The sequence below is a fragment of the Heterodontus francisci genome, chromosome 6, assembly GCF_036365525.1.
Source record: "Heterodontus francisci isolate sHetFra1 chromosome 6, sHetFra1.hap1, whole genome shotgun sequence".
Lineage (NCBI taxonomy): Eukaryota > Metazoa > Chordata > Chondrichthyes > Heterodontiformes > Heterodontidae > Heterodontus > Heterodontus francisci.
In genome coordinates, this window is record NC_090376.1 from 135,866,569 (window position 1) to 135,880,701 (window position 14,133).

A 14,133-nucleotide genomic window follows, 5' to 3' on the forward strand; every position below is an offset into this window, starting at 1 on the left:
GTCTGACTGATTTCGGCAACGGGCTTTTTTTTTTAGAGAATTCAGACCACATAGTCTAGCCACTCCAACTGGATTTGGCACTATGATCACAGGAAACATGCACATGTTGAGGCTGGCTTATTAATATCTTCTGGTTGCATCTTGTTAATTTGTTTCTCTTTTTGCTGATGGCCTACATTAAGGGGGAATAGCAATGGAGCAGGCTGCCTGTATCAATGTAATACCAATTGGCTCTGGTTCAATTTATATCCTGTGCCCCCCCCCCACCTATCAATCACAGATTTACAACAAAATGCACAGAGGTGAAATATTTCAAACAGGCTTAGCTTAGTACTAAAATTAAATAATATATGTTTTTTGAAATGCAGCCTCAGCCTTTGGCTGTGTGCAGAGGTACAGCTGTCATTGAAGTGGTTGTGGTTAAAATATAAATCAATACAACTAAGATTAAAAACAAACTATCAATGGGATTTAGTTACACTTTCTCCTTTAGGTACTTTGAAGATCACCTCATTCGACCTTGAGCATCCCCAAGATGGTTTAAGACATTGAAAAATTTTGGATATCCCTACTTTAAATGTTCCGATGTCTGATCAATCAACTGTGACTTTTACTGATGCTGAGCTGCAATGTCGTCATATTTTGTTCAGTTTTGACCCTTTACAAAGCCAGGCTTTATAATCTGCATAGAAATTTGTCCTTTTTAAGAGTGATGATGTGTTTATGCATTCCATCAGAAGAATAATGAATTAACAAAAAAACACAGGACAAGTTGGGATGCTATTACTAAACGATGAAGCATTGGGGTGAAAACTGAAATTCATACCTGAGAATATCTTCAACACAACTTTGGTGTAAATGTGAATGGAACACATCAGAATAAACAACCAAATGAGATTTCTATTTTCTCAGCAGTTTGTCCCATGAAACCATTGACATTTACACAACATCCATGTTGAGAAATGTAATTTCCTCTGGCTTTCTGTATGTTAACCTTTAATTGCTCAGAAACTATGGGCCTGAAATTACAGTGGGGTACAAGTGGACAAAGGCTTAATGTGTTGGTTTTAAATTCATCCCTCCACTATTTCAGTGCAGGCTTTTTATGTTATTCCTACCAGTACTAATAAATTCCTGTCAACTCAGCAGCGAAGGAATTCACTCCACTGTTGTCAGTTCTGAAATAGCCTGGCTGCTTAAATCCCTTTCGTATCCCTTTCAGTGACAAGTCACTCTTGACATTGTCTATCTAGCACTTCCTCCATCTTCCTCTGCTTCTTCCATGTACCTCTGTGTGTAGGGCCATGAAACGTATCCCAGCTGTTTCCATTCTTGAACCTAGGTCTGCCAACTTTATTGGACATATTCCTGGTCTTCACATGATTTCTGCCTCCACTGTCCGCACCCTAGTCTCCCATTATTGGTCACCCAATGCGCCTATGCTTGCAGCACCCTGCATTCCCATGCCAACTGGAAAGTGAACAGATTCCTTGGGCTGAAAGTTAGCCTGGAAGACCATGTGGGTTTGGGTGCAGGTGGGGGATTAAAACCTGGAAACATATCAGTGTCTTGGGAAGCCAGCTACAACACATTGACTTCTACATTTAACTTGAATATGCAAGTCTGCAATCCCCTCAAGAGGGGTGGGTTGTTAATTATAATATGATAATCACTTAATTAGAGTGATTTTGAAACATAATTTTGACCTTAACATCAGGCCCATGGGTTTCCTGGGCTTCCTGAAACTCACAACTGAAAGCAAGGCAAGTGCACAGCAGCAAACGAGGGGGTTGAATCAATCTCAGCAAAATATGCCAATACTCAGCACTCACAGCTACCTTCTTACCTGTGTGTGGCAAAGGGTGTCCTATGATTTGGAAGTTAATTTCTGCACTTTGGAGATTTGCACAATCACATCAACATGGGTGCTGCTTATGCTGCCTTAGATTGTACCTCGGATGAGGACCAAGATGATAACTTTAGCAACAGCAACACCGACAGAAACCTGCTGCTTTCAGAATTGTAGCTGCACAGGAGAGAGGGGAGCAGCAGAGAGGCACAGCTCACAGGAGGCAATAACCACGAAACAGGGTGTGCCGGCAGAAGTTGAGTTTCCTTGACATCTCAGGTGGATCAGGTTCCTGTGTCAGGTGGCGTCAGAAACCATTACCCTCCTGTTGCTGACCTCCTTGGCAACCTCCAATGATGCCTTCTTTGTCTCAGCAGCAGGCTTCTTCTCCCCACTGCTCTGGAATAATATCTCCCTCCAGCTCCTCACAGCCCCCAGCAGCACATCCAGGACGGCATCCATGGAATGTGGCTCAGCATTTTCCAGTCTTGAAAGCCAACTCCAACTCCTTTAACTTGCTTGTTTGGATTGTCTCTTTAAGCTGGAGTTGAGATTGCGTCATGCTGATCAACATCATTCCCGCTGCTGCTGATTGGATGGGAAACCCAGAATTAAAATAATAATGAGGTGGCTGAGTTAAAAAGCTTCATGTACTTCTGGATTTCCCACGTTCACAGACCTGAAATGTTAACTCTGCTTCTCTCTGCACAAATGCTTCCTGACCTGCTGAGTATTTCAAGCCCTTTATGTTTTTAACTCATTTCTGCTGTTAGCATCTTTTCCTCATCAACTTTTCTCATGTGCCATCACTTAGAACCGTATAATAACATGCGATATCCATTGCTTTATAATATTTTTATTTTTTATTTTATTTTAAGTGCTTATCAAGCCAAAGGATGTTAATGCTGGAGATTGGAACCCAGTGTCGGCATCGAGTACTCCCAGGTCAGGCAGAGCATAGCCAGTTGCCGAGCAACACTCCCTTAACTTTAACTCCAATAACATCCCTCAGCTCTTGAAGAGCAGCTTCTTGCTGTACTAGTAAGACACTCCCACACCAGCCATCCTGCAACCAGTGAAATTAATAGTCTAATGCCCTTTAGGAACTCGATAAGACTGCTCAAACTCATTTCAAAGGGGTGAGTTGCAGTCAGCAAACAGGAAATTTTTGTCTCATCAATCTGGCCTGTATTTGAACCTAAATCCCAGAGGTAAAAGGCCAGGAAAACTTTGATGTCGACCCATCAAATAGCTGAGAAAAACTTGAGAATGATGTTCATACACTAGTATTAAATGCTACAATTTCAGGGACAGAAGGTAGCTCCTTCAGTGATATAATTGTAAAATTCACTGCTGAATGTAAGGGAGTGTATAATATAATAGGATAAATAATTTAACAACACAGAAGTCAGTATTCATATCTTTTGTATTATGAGAATGTGTTCTGTGTGATAGAGGCTAACACATGGTTAAGATTAGGTTTTTAGAATTCCTCAGCAGAATGCTAAGTAATCAGGAAGAGTCAATTTAATGCAACGTAAGCAGCACTTTATCTGAATGCTCACAGCATCCTTAAAAAATGGATGAATTGATAATACAAATTAAAATAATTGAGTATGATATGATAGCCATTACAGAGATTTGGTTGCAAGGTGACCAAGGCAGGGACCTGAATATTCAAGGGTATTTGACATTTCAGAAGGACAGGAAAGATAAGTACAGTAGTGAGAAATAATCTTGGTTCAGAAGACCAGGATGTAGAATCAGTTTGGATAGAGATAAGAAATAGCAAAGGAAAAAAAGTCACCGATAGGAGTAGTACCTCAAGAAATAATGGGGGGTTGCAAGAAAGAAACAGCCATAATCATGGGTGATTTTAATCTTCATATTGATTGGACTAATTAAATTGGCAAAGTTAACTTGGAGGATGAGTTCATAGAGTGTATTTTGGACAGTTTCTTAGAGCAATACCTTCTAGAACCTACCAAGAACCAGGCTATTTTTGACCTGGTAATGTGTAATGAGACAGGATTAATTAAAAACCTCATAGGAAAGGATCCTATAGGCAAGAGTGATCATAACATGATAGGATTTCACATTCAATTTGAGGGTGAGAAAGGTGGTCCATAATTGGTGTCTTAATCTTAAATAAAGGCAATTACAAGGGTATAAAGACAGAGTTGGCTAAAATGGACTGGGGAAATAGGTTGAAAGGTAAGACAGTGGAGAAGCAGTAGCAGACATTTAAGTAGATATTTCATAACTCTCAACAAAGATACATTCCATTTAAGAAGGAAGACCCTGCCAGAAGGATGCACCATCCATGACTAACTAAGGAAGTTAAGTGTGGTATCAAATTGAAAGAAAAGGTGTACAATGCTGTGAAAAGTAGTGGTAGGCCAGAAGATAGGGAAAATTTTAGAAACCAGAAAAGGATGACTAAAAAAAAGGGAGAAAATGGACTATGAGAGAAAACATGCATGAAATCTTAAAGCAGGCAGTATAAACTTCTACAAATATGTAAAAACAAGGAAAAGAGTAGCTAAAGTAAACACTGGTCCCTTAGAGAGTGAGACAAGAGAATTAAGAATGGGAAACAAAGAAATGGCAGAGGGTTTGAACAAGTATTTTGTATCCATCTTCACAATAGAAGACACAAAAAGCATCCCAAGGAATAGTAGAAAATCAGGAGGCAAAATGGAGGGAAGAACTTAAAACAATCACTATCACTAGAGAAAAAGTAATGGGAATACTAATGGGACTAAAGGTTGACAAGTCCCCTGGACTTGATAGCTTGCATCCAAGGATCTTAAAGGAAGTGGCTGCAGAGATAGTGGATGCATTGGTTGTAATCTTCCAAATTTCCCTATATTCTGGAAAGGTCCCAGTGGATTGGAAAACCACAAATGTACCACCTCTGTTCAAGAAAGGAGGAAGACAGAAGGCAGGAAACTATAGGCCAGTTAACTTATGTCTGTCATTGGGAAAATGCTAGAATCCATTATTAAAGAGACAGTAGCAGAACATCTAGAAAATCACAATACAATCAGGCAGAGTCAACTTGGTTTTGTGAAAGGGAAATAGTGTTTGACAAATTTATTAGCGTTCTTTGAGGATGTAACAAGTGGGGTTGATAAAGGGGAACCAGTAGATGTAGCATATTTGGATTTCCAAAAAAGCATTCAATAAGGTGCCACATGAAAGCGTACTACACAACATAAGAGCTCATGGTGTCGGGGTAATTTATTAGCATGGATAGAGGACTGGCTAACTAACAGGAAACAGAGAGTCAGGATAAATGGGTCATTTCCAGGATGGGAAACTGCAACTAGTGGAGTGCCACAGGGATCAGTTCTAGGACCTCAACTACTTGTGGCCTATATTAATGTCAGGATTTAATGACTGTATTGTGGCCAAATTTTCTGATCATTTGAAGATATGTAGGAAAGCAAATTGTGAGGATGATACAAAGAGTCTGCAAAGGGATAGAGATAGGTTGAGTGACAAGGCAAAAATCTGGCAGATGGAGTGTAATGGGGGAAAATCTGAGGCCGTCTACTTTGGTAGAAAGAATAGAAAAGCAGAACATTATTTAAATGGAGAGAGACTGCAGAATGCTGTGGTTTAGAGGAACCTGGGTGTCCTTGTACATGAATCACAAAAAGTCAGCTTGCAGGGACAGCAAGTAATTAGGAAAGCAAATGGAATGTTGGCCTTTATTGCAAAGGGGATGGAATATAAAAATAGGGAAGTCTTGCTACAGTTGTACAGGGCATTGATGAGACTACACCTAAAGTACTGTGTACAGTTTTGGTCACTTTATTTAGGGAGGGATATACTTGCATTGAAAGCAGTTCAGAGAAGGTTCACTAGGCTGATTTCTTGGATGAGGGGTTTGTCTTATGAAGAAAGGTTGAGCAGGTTGGGCCTATACTCATTGGAGTTCAGAAGATTGAGAGATGATCTTATTTAAATGTATAGCAAAAGGTGGAATTTGAATTCAATTGATAAATCTGGAATTAAAAAGCTAGTCTAATGATGGCCATGAAACCATGGTCGATTGTTGTAAAAACCCATCTAGTTCACTAATGTCCTTCAGGGAAGGAAATCTGCTGTCCTTACCTGGTCAGGCCTACATGTGACTCCAGACCCACAGCAATGTGGTTGACTCTTACATGCCCTCTGAAATGGCCTAGCAAGCCACGCAGTTGTATCTAACTGCTACGAAGTCAAATACAAAGGAATAAAACCGGACAGACCACCCGGCATTGACCTAGGCATCGGAAACTACAACGGCAAACCCAGCCCTGTCGACCCTGCAAAGTCCTCCTTACTAACATCTGGGGGCTTGTGCCAAAGTTGGGAGAGCTGTCTCACAGACTAGTCAAGCAACAGCCTGACATAGTCATACTCAGGGAATCATACCTGACAGACAATGTCCCAGACTCTGCCATCACCATCCCCAGGTATGTCCTGTCCCACCGGCAGGACAGACACAGCAGAGGTGGCGGCACAGTGGTATACAGTGGTAATCAGCAGGAGGTTTCCTTGTCCATATTTGACCTGATGCCATGAGACTTCATCGGGTCCAGGGAGTTGCCCTGGGAGTCCTTAACATCGACTCCACAAATATCCCCATCCTCAATGATGGGGGAGCCCAACATATCAGTGCGAAAGATAAGGCTGAAGCATTTGCAACAATCTTCAGTCAGAAGTGCCGAGTTGATGATTCATCTCAGTCACCTCCTGAAGTCCCCAGCATCACAGATGCCAGACTTCAGCCAATTTGATTCACTCCAAGTGATATCAAGAAATGACTGAAGGCACTGGATACTGCAAAGGCTATGGGCCCTGACAATATTCCAGCAATAGTACTGAAGACCTGTGCTCCAGAACTTGCTGTGCCCCTTGCCAAGCTGTTCCAGTACAGCTACAACACTAGCATCTACCCTGCAATGTGAAAAATTGCCAAGGTATGTCCTGTGCACTGAAAGCAGGACAAGTCCAACCCGGCCAATTACTGCCCCATCAGCTGACTCTCAATCATCAGTAAAGTGATGGAAGGTGTCATCAACAGTGCCATCAAGCAGCACTTGCTTAGCAATAACCTGCTCAGTGATGCTCATTTTGGGTTCCGCCAGGGCCACTCAGCTCCTGACCTCATTACAACCTTGGTTCAAACATGGACAAAACAGCTGAACTCAAAAGGTGAGGTGAGAGTGACTGCCCTTGACATCAAGGTGGCATTTGACTGTGTATGGCATCAAGGAGCCCTAACAAAACTGAAGTCAATGGGAATCAAGGGGAAAACCCTCCGCTGGTTGGAGTCATACCTAGCGCAAAGGAAAATGGTTGTGGTTGTTGGAGGTCAATCATCTGAGCTCCAGGATATCACTGCAGGAGTTCCTCAGGATAGTGTCCTGGGCCCAACCATCTTCAGCTGCTTCATCAATGACCTTCCTTCAATCATAAAGTCAGAAGTGGGGATGTTCGCTGATGATTGCACAATGTTCAACACCATTCGTGACTCCTCAGACACTGAAGCAGTCCGTGTAGAAATGCAGCAAGACTTGGATAATATCCAGGCTTGGGCTGATAAGTGGCAAGTAACATTCGCGCCACACAAGTGCCAGGCAATGACCATCTCCAACAAGGGAGAATCTAACCATCTCCCCTTGACATCCAATGGCATTACCATCAATGAATCCCCCACTATCAACATCCTAGGGGCTACCATTGACCAGAAACTGCATTGGAGTAGCCACATAAATACCACGGCCACAAGAGCAGGTGAGAGGCTAGGAATCCTGAGGTGAGTAACTCACCTCCTGACACCCCAAAGCCTGTCCACCATCTATAATGCACAAGTCAGGAGTGTGATGGAATACTCTCCACTTGCCTGGATGGGTGCAGCTACAACAACACTCAAGAAGTTCGACACCATCCAGGACAAAGCAGCCTGCGTGATTGGCACCCCAACTACAAACATTCACTCCCTCCACCACCGACGCACTGTGGCAGCAGTGTGTACCATCTACAAGATGCACTGCAGCAACGCACCAAGGCTCCTTAGACAGCACCTTCCAAACCGGTGACCTCTACCAACTAGAAGGACAAGGGCAGCAAGTGCATCGGAACACCACCACCTGTAAGTTTCTGTCCAAGTCACACACCATCCTGACTTGGAACTATCTCGCCATTCCTTCGCTGTCACTGGGTTAAAATCCTGGAATTCCCTTCCTAACAGAACTGTGGGTGTACCTACCCCACATGGACTGCAGCAGTTCAAGAAGGCAGCTCACCACCGCCTTCTCAAGGGCAATTAGGGATGGGCAATAAATGCTGGCCTGGGCAGCGATGCCCACATCCCATGAATGAATTAAAAAAAAGATTCTGAAGGGGCTTGACATTGTAGATGCTGACAGGATGTCACCCCTCCTGGGGGAATCTAGAACTAGGTGGCACAGTTTAAAACTAAGGGGTCTCCCATTGAAGATGGAGATGAGGAAGGATTTCTTCTCTCAGAGGGTTGCTAGTGTTTGGAATTCTCTTCCCCAGCGAGCAGTGGAGGCTGGGTCATTGAATCTATTCAAGGCTCAGTTAGATAGATTTATACATCTCTCTCCCAATTTCCTATGCATTGACATCAATAAACAGGAACATTGGGAGAGATGTATGCTGGGCAGCAGATCCATTTCACACTATTGTTCAAAGTTAAATTTACCCCCAACAAATCTAGGTTTCAGTTGTTGTTATTCTGGTATGGGGTGCATCGATTGTGACATTGCCATCTACTGGTGTTGTTGCATATGATATATAAAGATCACATGACAACAACCTCCAAAATGCTATTTCCTGAACCTGTCATCTGATATTGCCCACCAAGGTACATAAATAGGCTCACTTTCAGTAATTCTTGGATATTTCATACTGGAAACTTGCACATAGCACCCTGATGGATATTCTGCTTGTAAGTATGGATATGCAACTTGCATACTCTATATTGATATTTATAAAAATAATTAGTTGATTTATCTCTGGTGTCTGAACCTATATAATTTGGAGTAATCTACTTGATTGATCTAACACCTAGTATGGAACTGAGTCATTAACTTTTAAATTGGCATCAGTAGGCCGGAAGTAAAGATTTTTGTCTGATTCTTGAAGCATTGCAAATCAGTTCCTTGCACCATCTAAAGTGGCACTGGTGAAGACGTTGATGTATATTTATGAGGGGAAGGGAGGTTGAACCAGGCTCACCGAATTCTCCATTTGTTTTTTCCAAATTTTGGTTTGAGCATGCTTGGTGGTGCTTAAAGAATTCAACAGAAGTAGATGATCCACTGTGCAACATGCCTGGAGTAAGTGAAGAGGCATAGATTTAATGCCACTTAATTTGCCTGCGTTTTCTTTTTTATACTGCTCATGTAGTAAAACAGCATAGGAACCTTTATAGTCAGCCAAGAAAGTAGACTTTCATCTCAGTGATCTTCATTAAATTTGAGATGAAAGGACAATGTTCTAAAACTTTGCATCATGCAGCGTCTGGTTTATTTTGTTGTCAAATGAAAAGAACATTGCCGGAAAGAAAAGTAACTCTTCTCATATTTCCACAAAAAACGTTAATCTAACAAAATGAACCCCTTTCCCCTCCTGCAGCCCCCACCCAGATTTACACAGGGTAACAAGTCCCTTCTGGCATTCATGCTGTGCACAGAGGTAATGCAGAAGCATGCCAGAAGCCTCATTCATCAGTAATTTTAATATTAAATCAAAATTACTGATTAATGATGCAGTACAAAGTCAGGATGAAATTATACATTTATGCTGAGGCACAAAAATACATACTGCCAACATCATCCAAGCATCAGATCCTCTGCTTTTCAAATTAATCATCTTTCCAGTAATACAGTGAAATGCAATTGATGCAATGCCTTCAATGTTAAATCAGCTGCAGAGATGGTTGTGATCCCGGTTAAACCAAAATATTCAATGACTGCCATGAGCTTGGATTATCTAAGAACAGAAAACAAGAAACTTGGTCTCGGTCTGTGAATGAGACAACCGTATAGACACTTGGGAGAGTATAATGTTATTACTGTTGTACCACTTATAACTCTATGTTGGTGCGATTGTCCACTGTGTTAAACTAATTCAGATGCACACAAATATGGGCTCTATTTTGATCCCATATCATAAAATCAGAAGATCATAAGAACTAGGAGCAAGAGTAGGCCGTCCGGCCCCTCGAGCCTGCTCCGCCATTCAATAAGATCATGGCTGATCTTTTCGTGGACTCAGATCCACTTACCCGCGCTCCCACCGTATCCCTTAATTCCTTTATTGTTCAAAAAGATATCTACCTTAGCTTTAAAGACGTTTACTGAAGAAGCGTCAACTACTTCACTGGATTCAGTCCTAAATCTGCTCCCTCTTATCTTGAGGCTATGCCCTCTTGTCCTAGCTTCACCTGCCAGTGGAAACATCCTCTCTACTTGTATCTTATCTGTTCCCTTCATGATTTTATATGTTTCTATGAGATCCCCCCTCATTCTTCTGAACTCCAATGAATATAATCCCAATCTACTCAGTCTCTCCTCATAAGCCAACCCCCTCAACTCCGATGGAATCAACCTAGTGAACCTCCTCTGCACCCTTTCCAGTGCCAGTATATCCTTTCTCAAGTAAGGAGACCAAAACTGCACACAATACTCCAGTTGCGGCCTCACCAGTACCTTATACAGCTGCAACATAACCTCTCTGCTTTTAAACTCAATCCCTTTAGCAATGAAGGACAAAATTCCATTTGCCTTCCTAATTACTTGCTGTACCTGCAGACCAACCTTCTGCGATTCATGCACAAGGACACCTCGGTCCCTCTGCATAGCAGCATGCTGCAACTTTTTACCATTCAAGTAATAATCCTTTTTATTGTTACTCCTACCGAAATGAATGACTTCACATTTATTAACATTGTATTCCATCTGCCAGACCTTTGCCCACCCACTCAATGTATCTATGTTCCTCTGCAAGGTTTCACAGTCATCTGCACACTTTGCTCTGCCACTCATCTTAGTGTCATCTGCAAACTTTGACACCCTACTCGTGGTCTCCAACACCAAATCATCTATATAAATTGTAAATAATTGCGGTCCCAACACCGATCCCTGAGGCACACCACTGGTGACTGATTGCCACCCTGAATAGCACTCATTTATCCCCACTCTCTGCTTCCTGTTAGTCAACCAATCCTCTATCCATGCTAATACTTTACCCCTAACGCCATGCATCCTTATCTTATGCAGCAGCCTCTTGTGCGGCACCTTGTTGAAGGCCTTTTGGAAATCTAGGTACACCACATCCACTGGGTCCCCATTGTCCACCTTGCTTGTAATGTCATCATAGAATTCCAAAAGATTTGTCAAGCATGACCTGCCCTTCATGAACCCATGCTGCGTCTGCCCAACGGGACAATTTCTATCGAGATGCCCTGCTATTTCTTCCTTGATAATAGACTCAAGCATCTTCCCCACTACAGAGGTTAAGCTAAACGGTCTATAATTCCCCATCTTTTGTCTACCTCCCTTTTTAAACAGTGGCGTCACATCTGCTGTTTTCCAATCAGCTGGGACTACCCCAGAGTCCAGCGAATTTTGGAAATTAACCGTCAGTGCACCTGCTATTTCTCCCGCCATCTCTTTTAGTACCCTGGGATGCATTCCATCAGGGCCAGGAGACTTATTAATCTTTAGCTCCATTAGCTTGCCCAACACTACCTCTTCCGTAATAATGATTGTTTTCAGGTTCTCACCTACGTTCGTCTCTTTGTCAATTACTGGCATGTTATTAATGTCCTCCACTGTGAAGACCGATACAAAATACCTGTTCAATGCCTCGGCCATTTCATCATATCCCAGTGTAATATCAGCAGTGGTAATAGATTTTTGGATTTGCGTTGCATACCAAACTCAAAGTAATGGGAGGAGGGAGCGGGAAGAAGAAAAGTCTATTTTCATTTTAATTTTCTCTGTTCTCCTTGAAAGCAGCGACTCCTTTCTGGGGAATGACTGCTCCCCTTGTCGCTCACCCAAATGAGCATTCCCCTTGTTTAAGCTTTGACAGTACGCATTAGTAGGCCACTTGAGAATGTTTTTTTTCAACCAGTTCAGCTTGATCCTGTCCTCACTGGATATCCACACATGCCCATTTCCAGGAAGGCACAACAGATTGCAATCAGGAAAAAGGGACTTGGCATTTTGCCCATGAGAACACAGGAGGCTGAGGCCGATTAGAGCATTGCTATTACTACCTCAGGCTGAGATTAGCTAACTCAGCACTGACTTTCCTTGCTGCTGTAGTTCAGATGTTTAGTGGGTAAATGAGAAGCCGGAAAAGGAAGAAAAAGAAAAAAGGACTTGCATTTAAATAGCATCTTTCATGACATCAGCACAAAGCACTTTAGAATCTTTTGAAATGTAGTCATTGTTGTAATGTAAAAAATGCAGCAGCCAATTTGCCTCCAGCAGCATTTGACCAAGTGTGGCATCAAGGACTCCTTGCAAAACTGGAGTCAATGGGAATCAGGGGGAAAATTCTCCACTGGTTGGAGCCATACCTAGCGCAAAATAAGATGATTGTGGTTGTTGGAGGTCAATCATCCCAGTCCCAGGACATCACTGCAGGAGTTTCTCAGGGTATTGTCCAGGCCCAACCATCTTTAGTTACTTCATCAATGAGCTTCCCTCCATCATAAGGTCAGAAGTAGGGATGTTCGTTCATGAATGCACGATGTTCAGCACCATTCACAACTCATTAGATAAGGAAACAATCCATGCCCACATGCAGCAAGACCTGGACAACATTCAGGCTTGGGCTGTTAAGTGGCAAGTAACATTCGTGCCAGACAAGTGCCAGGCAATGGCCATCTCCAACAAGAGAGAATCTGACCATCTCCCCTTGACATTCAATGGCATTACCGTTGCTGAATCCCCCCCATTATCAACATCCTGGGGGTGACTATTGACCAGAAACAGAACTGAACAAGCCAATTATGTACTGTGGTTACACGAGCAGGTCAGAGGCTGGGAATTCTGTGGCGAGTAACTCACCTCCTGACTCCCCAAGGCCTGTCCACCATCTACAAGGCACAAGTCAGAAGTGTAATTTTTAAAAATTCATTCATGGCATGTGGGCGTCGCTGGCCAGGCCAACATTTATTGCCCATCCCTAATTGCCCTTGACAAGGTGGTGGTGAGCTGCCTCCTTGAACCACTGCAGTCTATGTGGGGTAGGTACACCCACAGTGCTGTTAGGAAGGGAATTCCAGGATTTTGACCCAGCGACAGTGAAGGAATGGCGATACAGTTCCAAGTCAGGATGGTGTGTGACCTGGAGGGGAACTTGCAGGCGGTGGTGTTCTCATGCATTTGCTGCCCTTGTCTTTCTAGTTGCTAGAGGCCGGCGGTTTGGAAGGTGCTGTCTCAGGAGCCTTGGTGCGTTGCTGCAGTGCATCTTCTAGATGGTACACACTGCTGCCACTGTACGTCGGTGGTGGAAGGAGTGAATGTTTGTAGATGGGATACTCTCCATTTGCCTGGATGAATGCCATTCCAACAACACTCAAGAAGCTCGACACCATCCAGGATAAAGCAGCCTGCTTGATTGGTACCCGATCCACCACCTTAAACATTCACTCCCTCCACCACTGACGCAGTGACAGCTGTGTGAACCATCTACAAGATGCACTGAGCTATTCACCAAGGCTCCTTCGACAGCACCTTCCAAACCTGCGACCTTTACCATCTAGAAGGACTAGGGCAACAGATGCATGGGAACACCACCATCTGCAAGTTCTCCTCCACGCCACACATCATCCTGACTTGAAACTATATCACCGTTCCTTCACTGTCGCTGGGCCAAAATCCTGGAACTCCCTTCCTCACAGCACTGTGGGTGTACCTACAACCCAAGCACTGCAGTGGTTCAAGAAAGCAGTTCCCCACCATCTTCTCAAGGGCAATTAGGGATGGGCGATAAATGTTGGCCTTGCCAGCGATGCCCACATCCCATGAAAGATAAAAAAAACTGGTTTAATCTCTCCCCACCACCCAACCCAATTGTCTGGACTGTTCCCTTTGGCCGAGCTGGGTTACAAACAGGGCTTTTCACTTCACAGATGCTGACTGACTTGTTGCATAATTACAGAAGTTTCTGCTTTCTTAACTTTCATATTTCCATCTTTAATGGTTTTACCCTTTTTACTTTACACAGAAGTGTAGAACAGC